The sequence below is a fragment of the Ovis canadensis genome, chromosome 5 (genome assembly GCF_042477335.2).
Source record: "Ovis canadensis isolate MfBH-ARS-UI-01 breed Bighorn chromosome 5, ARS-UI_OviCan_v2, whole genome shotgun sequence".
Lineage (NCBI taxonomy): Eukaryota > Metazoa > Chordata > Mammalia > Artiodactyla > Bovidae > Ovis > Ovis canadensis.
In genome coordinates, this window is record NC_091249.1 from 95,561,235 (window position 1) to 95,578,926 (window position 17,692).

A 17,692-nucleotide genomic window follows, 5' to 3' on the forward strand; every position below is an offset into this window, starting at 1 on the left:
TGAAACTAGTGTCATCTTTCTTATTATTCCTATAGATATTCTACAGTATGTCATAATTTGATTTACACTGAGTTGTGTTCAGCTATGATAGCTGCGTAAGGTCTAGGGCTTTGTAATTGTCATATTTCAGTCCTTTTACTGTGATTAATAATGAGAGTGACCACTGTATACCATATGTTGTGCTACATGTAACCATGATGATTTTATGGAATAAGTCCTGTTATCCTCACAGTATTTTGGATGAGGAAACTAACATTTGGTGGTATATAACTTATTAGAAGCAAATAGTGAGTTGGAGAAGGAAATGACAACTCACTCCAGTATTCTTGCCTGGAGAATCCTGTGGATGGAGGAGCCTGGTGGGCTGCTGTCCGTGGGGTTGCACAGAGTCGGACACGACTGAAGCGACTTAGCACATATGCATGCATTGGAAAAGGGAATGGCATCCCACTCTAGTGTTCTTGCCTGGAGAATCCCAGGGACGGAGGAGCCTGGTGGGCTGCAGTCTGTGAAGTCTCACAGAGTCGGACATGACTGAAGCAACTTAGCAGCAGCAGCAGCAGTTAGTGAGTGGCAGAGCTAGTGACTTCAGAAGCATGTGGGTTAATTACCATGCTATATAAAATGTCTTTTAATTTTGGATGTAGTTTTTGTGCTCAGATTTTTATTGAGTTAATTTGTTAAAGTCCTAAGGCATTCATAATACTCCAGGTGTAAATTTGGGAGGGCCTCAGCAAAGCAGCAGCAGTAAATGGAAAGACTCATGGAAGACAAATTGCACATCTACTTGCAGCCAGTATATACTGAGCTAATGTGGCTAAGTTTGTGAGGATCTTTGAAATTTTATCAGGGTAAGCTTCCTTATTTTAAAATAAATTAGCATTAATTTTGATTGTACTTGTAAAAGTATGTCATTCTGTACATGGCTACTGGGTAGATGATGTTACTGAGATGTCTGTTTCCTTTGTATATGTTTTTAGAATTGTTATTCAGAGATCCCAAGCTATGATTTTATTTTTATTTCTAAGTGTTGAATGTTAGACATTATTAAAAATTTCCTTCAGATAAATTACTTGTTCTCATAATTTTTACCAATCCTGTTTAGCAGTTGTTTTTTCTTTTTTTTTCCCAATTGGTTTTTTTGCTTGTCAATTTGGGATATATTACATGTGATACAGCTTCATTTTTATCGTGTCATCTTTTATACTTCCTACCACTTTAACATAAAGATTCAAATAGTTACCAATGACAGAGTACTTTTAGATGAAAAGAGACAACATTTTTCCATGTTATTTTACAGCTTCCTTATCACTCTGGAATAGGTATTATTATTTCTTAAGGTGATTCAGGGATTAAATGATTTACCTATTCCAGTGCTCTTCTGATATTTGGAGAATCACTTTTATTAGTGTTGTTATTTTAACTTACCATTATGCCAAAAATACTTAGGTAAAGTCTGCTGAACATTTAAATTAAATGAAAATATAGAAATGTAATGTAAAACAACTGTTACTTAATTTTGGTGGGTGGCAGCTGTTTTTCAGTCTTGTTTCTTATGAGGCATTAGTACTCATCTGCATCCTTGTTCTCCTGTATATAGTGTGTTTATTTCCTGGTTGCTTTTAATAGTTTCTCTTTATATTAATATTTGGTTTTAAGCAATCTGACCATGATATGCCAAGGAGTGGACTTTAAAAATATTTTATATGAGTTCCTTGAATCTGTAAATTTATGTCTTTCACTAAAACTGAGAAATTCTTGGACGTTATTTCTCAAAAAGATTTTTTTAAGTGACATTTATTTTTTCTTTACTTCTGAGACTTCAGTTAAAGGGCTCTGAGGCTCTATTTATTTTAAAAATCCTTTTGCTTTCTGTTCTTCAGATTTGATTGTTTATATTGATCTCCAAGTTCATTATCTCTTTTTTCATCTCAATCCAATAGTTTCTGAGGTTAATATCTTTTGTTTGTAATATCTCTTTTTGGTTCTTCTCTTTAACATTTATTTCTCCACTAAGATTCTCTACTTTTTCATTTATTGTCATAATATTTTGCTTTAAATCTTTGATTGTAGTTATATTGGCTGATTTAAAATCTTTGCTAACTGCAACATCTGGATAAATTCATGTCAATCTCCATTGATTGTATGCATTGTCTTTTTAATGTTTTTGTTTCTTCATTTGTTGGGAACTTTCAGATTTTGTCCTGGACATTGCAAATGATATTATAGAAAGTAGATTCTGTTGGACTCATTTGAAGAATATTAATTTTTTTCAGTCTGTTTTTCAAGTCAGTTAGCTTGGCTGTACTCCAACTTCAGATTGTTTCCCATGTGGTGAGTATTAGCTGAAATTTCAGATCAGTTCTTTTAACCTTAGGAGGGCTACTTGGAGTCTGTCTCTTACGTAATTGTTTTGAGGATTAGCAAGAGACTTGAATAGTTCAGCCATAGTATTTAGAGCTTCCTTTCTCTGGTTCTTTATAGAGTTCTCCCTCTTACTTTCTTGCTATGGTTTCCCTGGAGCCTCTCTTCCAGTTCTATAGGAGAGGAAGACTACTGGTTTTGACTAAATTTTAACTGCTCTTCATGGCAAGGATTGGGGTCCTCACTCAGGACATAAAGATGAGAATCTTTTTCAGTGCAAATCTCTCCCCCTCCCCACCAAATTTGGCTTGCTTTTGTTTTTTTACTGTGACTTCAGATCTTTTTTTAAAACCTATTTTATTCAGAGTTTATAATTGTTATCTAGGGTAGGGTTTGTTTTAATGGCAACTATTTGACTATGACTAGAAGCAGAAATCTGTACTTAGCTTTGGAGTTCTCCAGTCCCTTATGGTCTTGTGGCTTTTCTCCATTTTTCAAAAATGTATGTTTATATTGTTGAACTTTCTGCTTGTTCAGAAATTGGTGCTTAGGCCTAATTCCTTAAAATCAGTCTCTCTGCCGTCCTGGTTTATGCCTTGTCTAATTAAAGTCATGCTTGTATTTGAAAAGTGGACAATTTCCAAGGAAAGTGAGCAGCTGGTATTGACACTCAAAAGAGTTGTATGAAATGAAAGTAAGCAAAGGGCCAGCTCAACTGAGCCTCAGGAAAAAATATCTAATGGTGAGATTTGTGAGACTAAACAGTCTGGCAAGGGGACCTTTTCTGAGCTGTTTCAAACTGAATTGGAAAAGTCAGAGAAAAAACAAGTAATAAGCCCGGGTCTTGTATTGGCTGATGGACAGTTTATATGATCTCATAGTTACCTTTCCTAGTGGCTATTTGACTGTGTGGCTATTAGCAAGAAAGCCTGTTAGGTTTTATTTTATTATTATACATCTGTGCATTGAAGTAAGAAAACGAATTCCTCTAAAAAGTTTAAAATTGATAGTAGAACTTATAGAAGGGAAGCAATAGTATGATATTCATTTTATAAATTCTTTAAAAAATTCTTGATTGCAAGGACTTTCTTTTGTTCATTATTATATTCTCAACACCCAGGATAGTGCCCTACTGATAGAAGGAATTCAGTAAGTATTAGTATCCTTTGTCCTTTTATTATGTTTGATAAAAAATGACATAGTCTTAAATGAATGTCAGTTATTGAAAGTGAAAATTAACATTGAGTTTCCTATTATTTCTTTTATTCTTCTTTGTTTCTGTTTCCCCTTAAGTTCAGGAGCCTGAATTTCAGATGTTTAGGTGTTCTTTATAGTTTTTGTCACAGGAAAAAGCAAAAAGTAAATTTTGTTGCAACTGTGAAATGCACTGCAGAAGAACAGAAAATCAAATTGATTTGCTGGAAAAGAATATTAAACAAAGTGGTTAATGATACCAGATCTGAACTCAAATAGGTCTCACTTTAAATTCTGGCTACATGCTATACTCACTTGTGACCTTTGAAAACTTCCTTAACTTCTCTGAATCTCAGTTTCATCATTTTTGAAAAGTGTGGATAATTAGTACCTATTTCATGTGGCACATGTGAGTTTAAAATGAGATTGATATATAAAATTATTTAGTATCATACCAGATACACAATAGGTACTTAATAAAATATAGCTGCTACTTTATGGTGATTGTTCTATTCATCTTAATCTTTGTAATTTCTTCTTTCTTGCTTTGTAGATAATTTTATATTTAACATCAGACTACTTACTATGTCTGTGACCTTGAAACTTTTTCGCTTAATTTTTGATCTTCAGTTAAAATGTTTATGAAATGAGGACTTGAACTAATTCAGAGTTTCTCCCTTGTACCATCTCTGACTGATGAGAGCTTCTTGGAGCACTATTGTTCAGAATACTCTGCAGCTACTCTCATGGTTCACTAGAAGACATCCTACACTGATAATGAGTCTGGGAACCAAATTTGATTTCTCTTATCCATTCATAGGATTTCCCAGGTGGTGCTAGTGGTAAAGAATCCACCTGCCAATGCAGGAGATGTAAGAGATGTGGGTTTGATCCCTGGGTTGGGAAGATCACGTGGAAGAGGGCACGACAAACTAGTATTCTTGCCTGGAGAATCCCACAGACAGAGAAGCCTGGTGGGCTGTGGTCCGTAGGGTTACAGTGGGTTGGACATGAATGAAGCAACTTAGCAGGCATGCCAGCACCTATTCAGTGTCAATCTTCAACTTCCTGTAGAGGGAACGTAAAAGAATCCCCTTAAAGACATGTTTATGTAACTTTACATTTTTTGAAACAAATACCTATTGAGTGCCTGCTTTATATAATGCATTGTGTTAGGTGCTTCCTTTAGGTCTGTGAGGGGTGAAGATATAAGTGAATAAATGCCTTTTCCTAGAATAGATAGCTCTGATAATAATAAAGAAATTATAGTAAAGACATAAGAAAATGTCAAAGAAATTGTATTAAGTGTATTCTAAACAAATATGTTTTTAGCTGAATATTTAACAAGGTATAAGAACTTTAGTTCCTACCAGCAAAAACAAGAGTTTATGATAGTTTATTTTTGCAGCATTATACACTGAATAGCCCCATATGAAACACAACATTTATTATTATTGACTGAACTATATTGAAATGTATTATATTATCTTGCTTTTGGTCTACAATATTTTTTTTTTGAGATATAAGAAATACATATAATGAATGTGTCATTACATGTTATATTGTGTTACATATTATACTTTAATAGTAGCATAATGCTTAAAAGCAATTTTAAAGAAAAATGAATAATTTATTCAACAAAACAGGAAACTCCAAATATTTTAGTATTCTTAATTATAATTATTCTCTTATTTGTATTTTGAAGAATGACCAAAGAAGTGTCATTTGTTTGTGATTCAGTATTTTGAAACATTAAGTTCCAACCAAAGTAATATTTCACTAAAAGAGATGGTATCATTAGAACTGATTTATAAAAGGCACTGATACACTAATCCTCTGTTATCTGACACTTTGTAAATGTTCTGTATCTGAGCACTTTTTTCCCCTCCAGTTTCAAGTAGAGAGAGCAGAAGATGTTTATTTCTATTAAAAATAACAATTTGTTTGATATATTGTGGCTAAACTGGCTTCAGTGTCAAAATGGGCCACCCACAGAGAGTCCAGAGAGTGCTTATTGAGGATTGGCTGCTTAAACTGCTGCTACTTACACTAATGGTATTGCCAGTTCTGTGATTTAGTGCTTGATCAAAGATAGTGATTACTTAGAAGTGTATCCTTCCAAATGCTTGATCTACTGATATTTCATATTAAAAAATATGGGAAGAATTTTCTTTGGTAAATCTAAAATCATATAGTTAAATTGAATCTTCAAATAATAGCTCAATTATTCTCTTAAATGTTAGCATGACAAACATTATTTTAAATAATGTCTACATAATAGTGAGCTATGAAATGCTGTCATTCTTTATTAAATATTATATTTGTATTGTCTTTCTCTGTGCTTTGCCACAGAGAGTTTTGCCTCTGTGAGATTTTTAAGAATATTAAAAAAGCAGTTATCACTCTGATACCAATTTTATTTGATGCTTGAATCATACACATTCATAGCAATCTATCATAATGAAGTAAGTGTTTTACTTTTCAGGGGAAGTCTCTTGGTGTTAAATCTTCCTAAGTATGATATGGTAGATCAGGGCTTGAGTGGTAGTATAACTGTTTGGTTTGAGAATATAATGTTTGGAATAGCAGAGGTCACTTGAAGTTCAGAGTGTTTCTCAGGTAATTTAACTAACTGCTCAATTAAGGGAAAAAGGCATGCTCTAAGATGAAGTTATATTTTCATTGGTCACAGAAAATATAAATGCAATGCATATTTCTGTATTAACTGCTTACCAAGGGTTTAACATAATACATACACAGACACACAAAGTCCTTGCACTGATGGTATATGAACAGTGAGAAGATTATTGGACTTGTGGGCTATGAATTTATTCCAAATATTATTCTGTGTTCTGTCACACAGCTATAAACTAGTGTGAAGGATTTCTAGGATTTAGTGTGGCTGAAATTGTCACTTTCATGATAAACATAAACCTAATTATTCAGAGAATTGTATGTATAATTCATAGTCTGCTTAATCAAGAATTTTTTTATGTTGCAATATATGTCATTATATAAATAAAGCTTGTGTGTTTTTTTAATATAGAAACTTTTAAAATAAGATTTGTTTAAAATAAAAACAAAATTCCTAACATAAACATTCTTGTGTAAACATAAACATATAGAACTTTTAAGTGGTTTGTTTGCCTATGGCCTTGAACATAGAGAGTGGTAGGTTAAGTGAAAATGAGTTAGTGTAAATTATGGTGATTTATGTTACAGTTATAGTGGAATCTTGAAGGAAGGCTAAGTTTTAAAGTCAGGGCCTAAGGTAATAGTTGAATGTAGTGAAAATTACCCTTGAAATCCTTTAAATTTTTCTTAAGTATCCATGTTTTTAATATCCATGACACTGTAAGTCCAGCACAGGCAATTTTTTCCTCTATTGATAAACTTCTTTCACTGGCCACCAGGTAAAAAAATAAAAGCTACTTTAATTTAGGTGCTATATACCAAAAATATTTGCTTTTTTTTTTTTTGTAAGTACAAAAGTTGATTTTGCTTATCTTAAGTATGTGTATAATGTAACTTCACTGTATTGCTTGTGGTCACAGTCTAAAGCAGGTGTTTATAAAATGTTTCCTAGAAAAAAGGAACATAGTGGAACTACAACAAACAGCCAGAAAACAGTTTAACAACTGGGAGTAAGTACAAACCTGTCACTAATTATCCTAAATACCAAACTTTCCAATCAAAGGACATAGGGTGGTTGAATGGTATACATAAAAAGTGACTCTTCTGTTTGCTATCTATAAGGAACTTACTTCAAACCTAAAGACACTAATAGACTGAAAGTGAAGGGATAGAAAGAGATGTTCCATAAAAATGGAAATAAAAAGAGAGTTGCATCACTGATAATTATGTCAGACAAAATAGACTTTGAAACAAAAACTGTGAGACATAGAAGAGCAGCATAATGATGAAGAGGTCAATCCAACAAGAGAATATAACATTTGTAAGCATTTATACACCCAACATAGGAGCAATGAAATATATACAGCAAGTATGAACCGAAATAAAGAAATAGATAATATATTAATGATAGTAATATAAAACTTTATATGCCCCTCTTACATCAGTGGATAGATCATCCAGACAGAAAATCAGTATGAAAACCCTGATCATCAGTAACACATTATAGCAAATTAATTTAATAGATGTTTGCAGGACATTCTATTCTAAAGCAACAGAATATACATATTTTTTCAAATGCACATGGAGCATTCTCCAAGATAGATCAAACATTAGGCCACAAAAAGAGGCTCAATACATTTAAAAAGATTGAAATCATATTAAATTTTTCCCAGCTGTAACAGTTTGAAACTAGAGATTAATTGCAAGAAGAAAACTGGAAAAACAAAACATATGGAGACTAAACAACATGCTACTGAACAGTCAGTGGGTAAACAGAAATAAAAGCAATCAGAATTACCTTGAGACAAATGAAAGTGGAAGTACTAAATCTATGAGACACAGTGAAACCAGTGCTAAGAAGGAAGCTTATACCTACCCCAAGGATCAAGAAAAATCTGAAATAATCTAGCTATATGTTTGTAGAAACTAGAAAAAGAAGAACAGACAAAGCCCAGATTTAAGAGAAGCAAAGAAATAATAACAATCAGAATGGAATAAATTAAATAGAAACTAAAAATATGAAATAAAGAATGGAAAGATCTTTATTTTTCATGATAAAAACTCTCAGTGTAAAGGGCATACATTACAAGCCCATAGTTAATATACTCAGTGGTGAAAAGCTTTATGATTTTCCCCTAACATCAGTAACAAGACCAAAAATGTTCACTCTTGCCACATTTATTCAACCAAGTATTGAAAGTCCTAGCCCTAGTAGTTGAGCGAGTAAAAGTCATCGAAACTGAAAAGGAAGCTATAACTATAAACAGGTAGCATGATAATGTATATGCTAAAGACTCAAGATTCTACCAAGATACAATTCAAACTAATAAATTATTTAGTAAAATTTCAAGATACAAACTTAAGATTCAGAAAACTTGCATTTCTATGTACAAATAATTATTAGAATGAGCAATGCTAAAAGAAATACCATTTATCAGTGTATGCAAATGAACAAAATATGTAGGAAAGAACTTAAACTAAAAAGTGAAAGATGTTTTTGGTCTTTCATCAATACAAGACACTGATGAAAAGAATAGGGGATGACAGAGATAAAGGAAAGATACATGTATTCATGGATTGGATGAATCAATATTGTTAAAATGTTAATACTACCCAAAGCAGTCTGCACATTTAATACGGCTCGTATTAAAATACACATAACCTTTTTCATAGGGCTAGAACAAATAATTCTGAAGATTTCAAACTATACTACAAAAGTATAGTACTCAAAACAGTGTGGTACTGATACAAAAAAAATACACATAGATAAATGAAACAGAAATGAGAGCCTAGAAGTATAAAATGTTGCCAATATGTGATGAGAATAGCATGGACTTTGGTGATAAATAACTCCTGGTACAAATCCATTCCTTTCACTCAGTGCATGGTCCAGGGCGTTTCTGTGCCTCAGACTGCTTACAATGGGAACAGTAATGTTTCTCTGATAGTATGTCAAAGTGGTCTAGCAATAAGTTGACGGCAACAGTATTTCTGTTTTCCTTTTCTGCCTCATTGAATATAATTATAAACATTTTTGAAAGGTAACTAGAATTACATTGGTTAATTAAAAGTTGCATCTAACTTATAGATAAAGAGTTATTAAAGTCGAATAATTTGTCATTAGTCATAACACATCCTGTATCCCCTTCTTGATTAAACTATTTCCACAATTCTCCAAAGTTTTCTGTTAAGAGTAAAGGAGATCAACCTTCAAGGAGATCAAAACAATCAATCCTAAAGGAAATCTCTCCTGGATATATTGGAAGGACTGATGCTGAGGCTGAAGCTGAAGCTGAATACTTTGGCTACCTAATGCTAATAGCTGACTCATTGAAAAAGACCCCGAGGCTGAGAAACACTGAAGGGAGGAGAAAGGGACAAGATAGGATGAGATGGTTGGATGGCATCAGCGACTGAATGGGTATGAGTTTGAGCAATCTCCATGAGTTGGTGATGGACAGGGAAGCGTAGCATGCTGCAGTCCATGGGGTCGCAAAGAGTCAGACATGACTGAGCAGCTGAACTGAACTGATAGATATTCAGCATCATTAGCCATTCAGTTCAGTTCAGTCACTCAGTCGTGTCCGACTCTTTGCGACCCCATGAATTGCAGCACGCCAGGCCTCCCTGTTCATCACCAACACCTGGAGTTCACTCAGACTCACGTCCATCGAGAGAGTGATGCCATCCAGCCATCTCATCGTCTGTCGTCCCCTTCTGCTCCTGCCCCCAATCCCTCCCAGCATCAGAGTCTTTTCCAATGAGTCAACTCTTCACATGAGGTGGCCAAAGTACTGGAGTTTCAGCTTTAGCATTATTCCCTCCAAAGAAATCCCAGGGCTGATCTCCTTCAAAATGGACTGGTTAGATTGCCTTGCAGTCCAAGGGACTCTCAAGAGTCTTCTCCAATACCACAGTTCAAAAGCATCAATTCTTCGGTGCTCAGCCTTCTTCACAGTCCAACTCTCACATCCATACATGACTACTGGAAAAATCATAGCCTTGACTAGACGGACCTTAGTCGGCAAAGTAATATCTCTGCTTTTGAATATGCTATCTAGGTTGGTCATAACTTTTCTTCCAAGGAGTAAGCGTCTTTTAATTTCATAGCTGCAGTCACCATTTGCAGTGATTTTGGAGCCCCCCAAAATAAAGTCTGACACTGTTTCCACTGTTTCCCCATCTATTTCCCATGAAGTGATGGGACCAGATGCCATGATCTTCGTTTTCTGAATGTTGAGCTTTAAGCCAACTTTTTCACTCTCCTCTTTCACTTTCATCAAGAGGCTTTTTAGTTCCTCTTCACTTTCTGCCATAAGTGTGGTGTCATCTGCATATCTGAGGTTACTGATATTTCTCTTGGCAATCTTGAGTCCAGCTTGTGCTTCTTCCAGCCCAGTGTTTCTCATGATGTACTCTGCATGTAAGTTAAATAAGCAGGGTGACAATATACAGCCTTGACGTACTCCTTATCCTATTTGGAACCAGTCTATTGTTCCATGTCCAGGTCTCCATGTCCAGGTCTAAGGGTTGCTTCCTGACCTGCAAATAGATTTCTCAAGAGGCAGGTCTTGAGAAACCTATTTATTGTGATCCACACAGTCAAAGGCTTTGGCATAGTCAATAAAGCAGTCATTAGCTATTAGGGAAATGCAAATTAAAACCACAGTGAGATAACACTGCACATTTATCAGAATGACTCAAAAATAGTGACAATAGCACATTCTGGAGAGGATATGGATCTGTTAGGTGCATTGCTGGTGGGAATATAAATTGTCATAGTTACTCTGGGAAAACTGTTTAGCTGGTTATTATATTAAAAAAAATATACTTATCACATGATTTAACAGTCATACTCCTGGACATTTATCCTAGAGAGATGAAAATATATCTTCACACAAATACTTCATAATGATTGCAGTAGCTTCGTTCTTAGCCAGAGATTGGAAACAACCCATGTGTCTTTCAGCTGGTGAATGATTGTATAAGCTGTGGTACATTTAACATGAAATACTGCTGAACAATAAAAGCATATTAACTATTCCTATAGAAAGTGACTTGGATAAATCTAAAGGAAGTTATACAGATTGAAAAAGTCAACTGCAAAATAAATCCACTAATATTAAAAAATTATTGAAGTGAGAAAGTATAGAAATTGAGAATAGATTAGTTGTATCCAGTTGTTGATGTGACTGTTGATGGAAGTAAAGTACAATGCTATAAAGAGCAATATTGAATAGGAACCTGGAAAGTTAGGTCCATGTATCAAGGCAAATTGGAAATGGTCAAAGAGGAGATGGCAAGAGTGAATTCGACATTTTAGGAATCAGTGAACTAAAATGGACTGGAATGGATGAATTTAACTCAGATGACCATAATATCTACTACTGTGGGCAAGAATCCCTTAGAAGAAATGGAGTAGCCATCATAGTCAATAAAAGAGTTTGAAATGCAGTAGTTGGATGCAGTCTCAGAAATGACAGAATGACCTCTGTTTGTTTCCAAGGCAAGCCATTCAATATCACAGTAATCCAAATCTATGCCCTGACTAATAACGCTGAAGAAGCTGAAGTTGAATGGTTCTGTGAAGACCTATAAGACCTTCTAGAACTAATGCCCCAAAAAAGATGTCCTTTTCATTATAGGGGACTGGAATGCAAAAGTAGGAAGTCAAGATACCTGGAGTAACGGCCAAATTTGACCTTGGAGTACAGAATGAAGCAGGGCAAAGGCTAACAGAATTTTGCCAAGGGAATGCACAGGTCATATCAAACACACTCTTCCAACAACACAAGAGAAGACTCTACACATGAACATCACCAGACCGTTAATACCGAAATCAGATTGACTATATTCCTTGCAGCCAAAGATGGAAAAGCTCTGTACAGTCAGCAAAAACAAGAGCAGGAGGTTACTGTGGCTCAGATCATGAAGTCTTATTGCCAAATTCAGACTTAATTGAAGAAAATAGGGAAAACCAATAGACCATTCAGTTCAGTTCAGTTCAGTCGCTCAGTCGTGTCCGACTCTTTGCGACCCCATGGATCGCAGCACGCCAGGCCTCCCTGTCCATTACCAACTCCCTGAGTTCACTCAGATTCGTGTCGATCGAATCAGTGATGCCATCCAGCCATCTCATCCTCTGTCGTCGCCTTCTCCTCCTGCCCCCAATCCCTCCCAGCATCAGACTCTTTTCCAATGAGTCAACTCTGCATGAGGTGGCCAAAGTACTGGAGTTTCAGCTTTAGCATCATTCCTTCCAAAGAAATCCCAGGGCTGATCTCCTTCAGAATGGACAGGTTGGATCTCCTTGCAGTCCAAGGGACTCTCAAGAGTTTTCTCCAAGACCACAGTTCAAAAGCATCAATTCTTCGGCACTCAGCCTTCTTCACAGTCCAAGTCTCACATCCATACACGACCACAGGAAAAACCATAGCCTTGACTAGACGGACCTTTGTTGGCAAAGTAATGTCTCTGCTTTTAAATATGCTATCTAGGTTGGTCATAACTTTTCTTCCAAGGAGTAAGCGTCTTTTAATTTCATGGCTGCAGTCACCATCTGCAGTGATTTTGGAGCCCAAGTCTGAAACTGTTTCCACTGTTTCCCCATCTATTTGCCATGAAGTGATGATTCAGATATGACCTAAATCAAATCCATTACAACTATACAGTGGAAGCAACAAATAGATTCAAGGGATTAGATCTGATGGAATGCCTGAAGAACTATAGATGGAGGTTTGTCATATTGTATAGGGGGCAGTGATCAAGACCATCCTCAAGAAAAAGAAATGTAAAAAGGCCAAATGGTTGTCTGAGGACAACCATAGTCTTACAAACAGCTATGAAAAGAAGAGTAGCTAAAGGCAAGGGAGAAAAGGAAAGATATACCCATTTGAATGCAGAATTCCTAAAAATAGAAAGGAGAGATAAGAAAGGCTTCCTCAGTGATCAATGCAAAGAAATAGAGGAAAACAATAGAATGGGAAAGACTAGAGATCTCTTCAAGAAAATTAGAGATACCAAGGGAACATTTTGTGCAAAATGTGCACAATACAGGACAGAAATGGTATAGATCTAACAGAAGCAGAAGATATTAAGAAGAGGTGACAAGAATTCACAGAACTATATAAAAAAGACCTTCATGACACAGATGATCACAATGGTGTGATCACTTACCTAGAGCCAGACATCCTAGATGTGAAGTCAAGTGGGCCTTAGGAAGCATCACTACAAACAAAGCTAGAGGAGGTGATGGGATTCCAGTTGAGCTATTTCAAATCCTAAAAGATGTTGCTGTGAAAGTGTTACACTCAGTATGCCAACAAATTTGGAAAACTCAGCAGTGGCCACAGGACTGGAAAAGGTCAGTTTTCATTCCAATCCCTAGGAAAGGCAATGCCAAAGAATTCTCAAACTACCGCTCAGTTGCACTCATCTCACATGCTAGCAAAGTAATGCTCAAAATTCTCCAAGCCAGGCTTCAAAAACATGTGAACTGTGAACTTCCAGATGCACAAGCTGTGTTTAGAAAAGGTAGAGGAACCAGAGATCAAATTGCCGAGTTCCACTGGATCAGTAAAAAAGCAAGAGAGTTCCATAAAAACATCTGTTTCTGCTTCATTGACTATGCCAAAGCCTTTGACTGTGGATCACAGCAAACTGTGGGAAATTCTTCAAGAGATGGGAATACCAGACCACCTGACCTGCCTCCTGAGAAATCTGTATTCAGGTCAAGAAGCAACAGTTAGAACTAGTTTTGAACAACACACTTGTTCCAAATCAGGAATGGAATATGTCAAGTGTGTCTATTGTCACCCTGCTTATTTAACTTATATGCAGAGTACATCAATCGAAAGGCTGGACTGGATGAAGCACAGGCTGGAATCAAGATTTCTGAGAGAAATATCAGTTACTTCAGATATGCAGATGACACCACCCTTTTGGCAGAAAGCGTAGAAAAACTAAAGAGCCTCTTGATGAAAGTGAAAGAGGAGAGTGAAAAGGTGGCTTAAACCTCAACATTCAGAAAACTAAAATCATGGCATCCAGTCCCATCACCTCATGGCAAATAGATGGGGAAACAGTGGAAAGAGTGACAAACTTTATTTTGGGGGCTCCAAAATCACTGCAGATGGTGACTGCAGCCATGAAATTAAAAGACTTGCTCCTTGAAAGCAATGTTATGACCAACTTAGGTTACTAAAATGCAGAGACATTACTTTGCCCACAAAAGGCTGTCTCGTCAAAGCTATGGTTTTTCCAGTAGTTATTAATGGATGTGAGAGTTAGACTATAAAGAAAGCTGAATGCCAAAGAATTGATACTTTTGAACTGCAGTGTTGGTGATGACTCTTCAGAATCCCTTGGACAGCAAGGAGATCCACCCAGTCCATCCTAAAGGAAATCAGTCCTGCATATTTATGTTTTCCATAGAGTTCTGAATCTAATTTCAAGATATTACCATAATTCTTAAAAGTAAAATATATATAATGATTGTGTTTTAATTTTATGAAGGTGTTTGTTATCTTTTCCATTCTTCCTGAGTATAAAATTTATAGATAGGTCTATATATATATTGATACATATTGATATCTCCTTGCTATTTTACAGTGAAGTTTCTGCATATAGTAAGTATTAGTTTCTTATGGCTGCTGTAACAAATTACCACAAGCTGGATGGCTTAAAATAAAAATTTATTCTTTTACAGTTCTGGAGGCCAAGGACCCTAAATCAAGGTTTCCAGTTAGACAGGGCCATGATCCTTCTAGGTACTCTGGGGAAAGATATGTTCCTTTTCTCTTCCAGGGGTTTTGTTTTGTATTTTCCAGTTTAAAAAAAGTTGTGGTGAAAAAATCATGTACTAGTTACACTCTAAAGTCTGTTTGACTGTAAGAGAAATTTTAAATGCTACGAAGAAGTCAGATCGGGTCTGTTACCTCTAGGGCCTTGGATAAACTACTTACCTCTATCTATATGCCTCAGTGTCTTACAAAGTGGGGATTTATAGTAACACATATATTTTAGGCTAGTAGGGAGAATTAAATGAGGCAATTCATAAGAGTTATAATTATTATTTGAAATGAACATGCTTCTTAGAGGTCTACACTCCCAGTTCAGTTCAGTTCAGTTCAGTCGCTCAGTTGTGTCCGACTCTTTGCGACCCCATGAATTGCAGCACGCCAGGCCTCCCTGTCCATCACCAACTCCCGGAATTCACTCAGACTCAAGTCCATCGAGTCAGTGATGCCATCCAGCCATCTCATCCTCGGTCGTCCCCTTCTCCTCCTGCCCCCAGTCCCTCCCAGCATCAGTCTTTTCCAATGAGTCAACTCTTTGCATGAGGTGGCCAAAGTACTGGAGTTTCAGCTTTAGCATCATTCCTTCCAAAGAAATCCCAGGGCTGATCTCCTTTAGAATGGACTGGTTGGATCTCCTTGCAGTCCAAGGGACTCTCAAGAGTCTTCTCCAACACCACAGTTCAAAAGCATCAATTCTTCGGCGCTCAGCCTTCTTCACAGTCCAACTCTCACATCCATACATGACTACTGGAAAAACCATAGCCTTGACTAGACGGACCTTAGTCGGCAAAGTAATATCTCTGCTTTTGAATATGCTATCTAGGTTGGTCATAACTTTTCTTCCAAGGAGTAAGCGTCTTTTAATTTCATGGCTGCAGTCACCATCTGCAGTGATTTTGGAGCCCCCCAAAATAGAGTCGGACACTGTTTCTGCTGTTTCCCCGTCTATTTCCCATGAAGTGATAGAACATAAATTCCATGAGGACGGGAAATCTGTTCCATTGGATGCTGGGACTTCAGAAGCTAGAACAAAACATGACACACATTAGACCCTTAATAAGTATGCCTTTTTATCTTGTCTTTTGTCAGATAACCCTTTATTTAAAAACCAACATTAATATTTTTGATATTTAGCTTTTTATTATATCTACATATGAACATCTAAATGCATTTACAATCTCCATCTGTGTCAGAGTTTCTCATCCTAAGCACCATTGAGATTTTGGGCTAGACAGTTCCTTGCTGTGAGGTTCAGTGTAGCTGTTGTGTAGGATGTTTAGCAGTATCTTTGACCTCTACTCATTAGATTCCAGTAGCAACTTCCCAGTTGTGTCAACCAAAAATGTCTCCAGACATTGCCAAATGTTCCTGAGGGTCAAAATTGCTGCAGTTGAGAATAACTCAGTTTAAATCAGATGACTCTCTCTCTAGGCAGTATTTCCCTTCTCAAGTATCCTGCTTGACCACAGGAAGTCTTAATCCCACTAGCTTTTCCCACTGTGGCTTCCCAGGGAAAGTTTCTCAGCATTGGCATAATCCCCTGTCTTAGTTCCCTATGTGATAACCAAAGTTCTTTACAAGGAATTACACAGAGAAAACCACTGGATGCTGAATATGTCTGTTCTGAATTATCACATTGCAAGAGTTAATAAAAACAGCCAAAAGGTGGTGAAATACACATAACAAAGAACTTACTATCTTACCCATTTTAAAGTGTGACATAAAAATGACATTCACATTACTTTATTTGCCTTTTTTCACTTTTATTGCTACTGTTCCTTGGTTTATGGCCATGTCACTACAATTTTTGCCTCATCTTCACATCACCTTCTTTGCGTGTTTGTGTGTATGTGTGTTTATGTGTGTAAACTCCTTCTGATTCTCTCTTATAAAGAGGACAAGCTCTGTCTCTCAAGACATTTAACTTAATCCCATCTTTTGCCATGTAACGTAATATTTACAGGTTCCAGGGATTGGGAAGTGAATAATTTGAATTATTTAAGCCTGTGACAGTAGCCATTCATTAAATATTTAATCATAGACAAAATATGGAGTTATTTGTAGGATTATTTTATGTAAGTGATTTAAGTATCAAGTTTATAAATCAACTGGACAAGTCAAGAGGTAAATACACAGTGCCTCTTGGTCCCCTTCAGAATATGGCTCAGACTTCTTCACACAGCTTTTAAGGTGCCTATTAATTGACTTCTGTCTTCATCCCTCTTCATCTCTAATCATTCCCAGTCATGGATTCTTATATATCCATACAGAGACATGTGATCTACTCAGAAACCACTTTTTTTTTTCTGTACTCTTGCTGTTATCAGTCTTTATCCAGAATTCTCTCTTTTCACCCTTCATGCATCCTTTAAAACAAATAATTTTTAGCTTTAGGGCTGAGAAATGGGGAAGAAAATGGATATAATTTAAGCAGGCATATCTGGTATGATAATAATCATACATTTAGAAAAGTAACAATTTGTTTCATGTAATTTAAATTTAAATTATCACAGTTTATTTATCCAGTCACCTACTGAAGGACATCTTGGTTGCTTCCAAGTTTTGGCAACTATAAATAAAGCTGCTGTAAACTTATGTACACACAGAGATACGCATAAGGATGTTTATAGCAGCTTGATCCATAATGGCCAAAAACTAGAAGCAACCAATTTGTCCCTCAGTAGATGAACTGATAAATAAGC

At 36.1% G+C, this 17,692-nt stretch overlaps 1 protein-coding gene across 2 annotated transcripts in view; it reads left to right on the top strand.

Moving 5' to 3' along the window:
* XRCC4 (X-ray repair cross complementing 4) overlaps positions 1-17,692 on the top strand; it is a 291,910-nt gene that overhangs the window by 60,009 nt on the left and 214,209 nt on the right. The window lies entirely within an intron of this gene.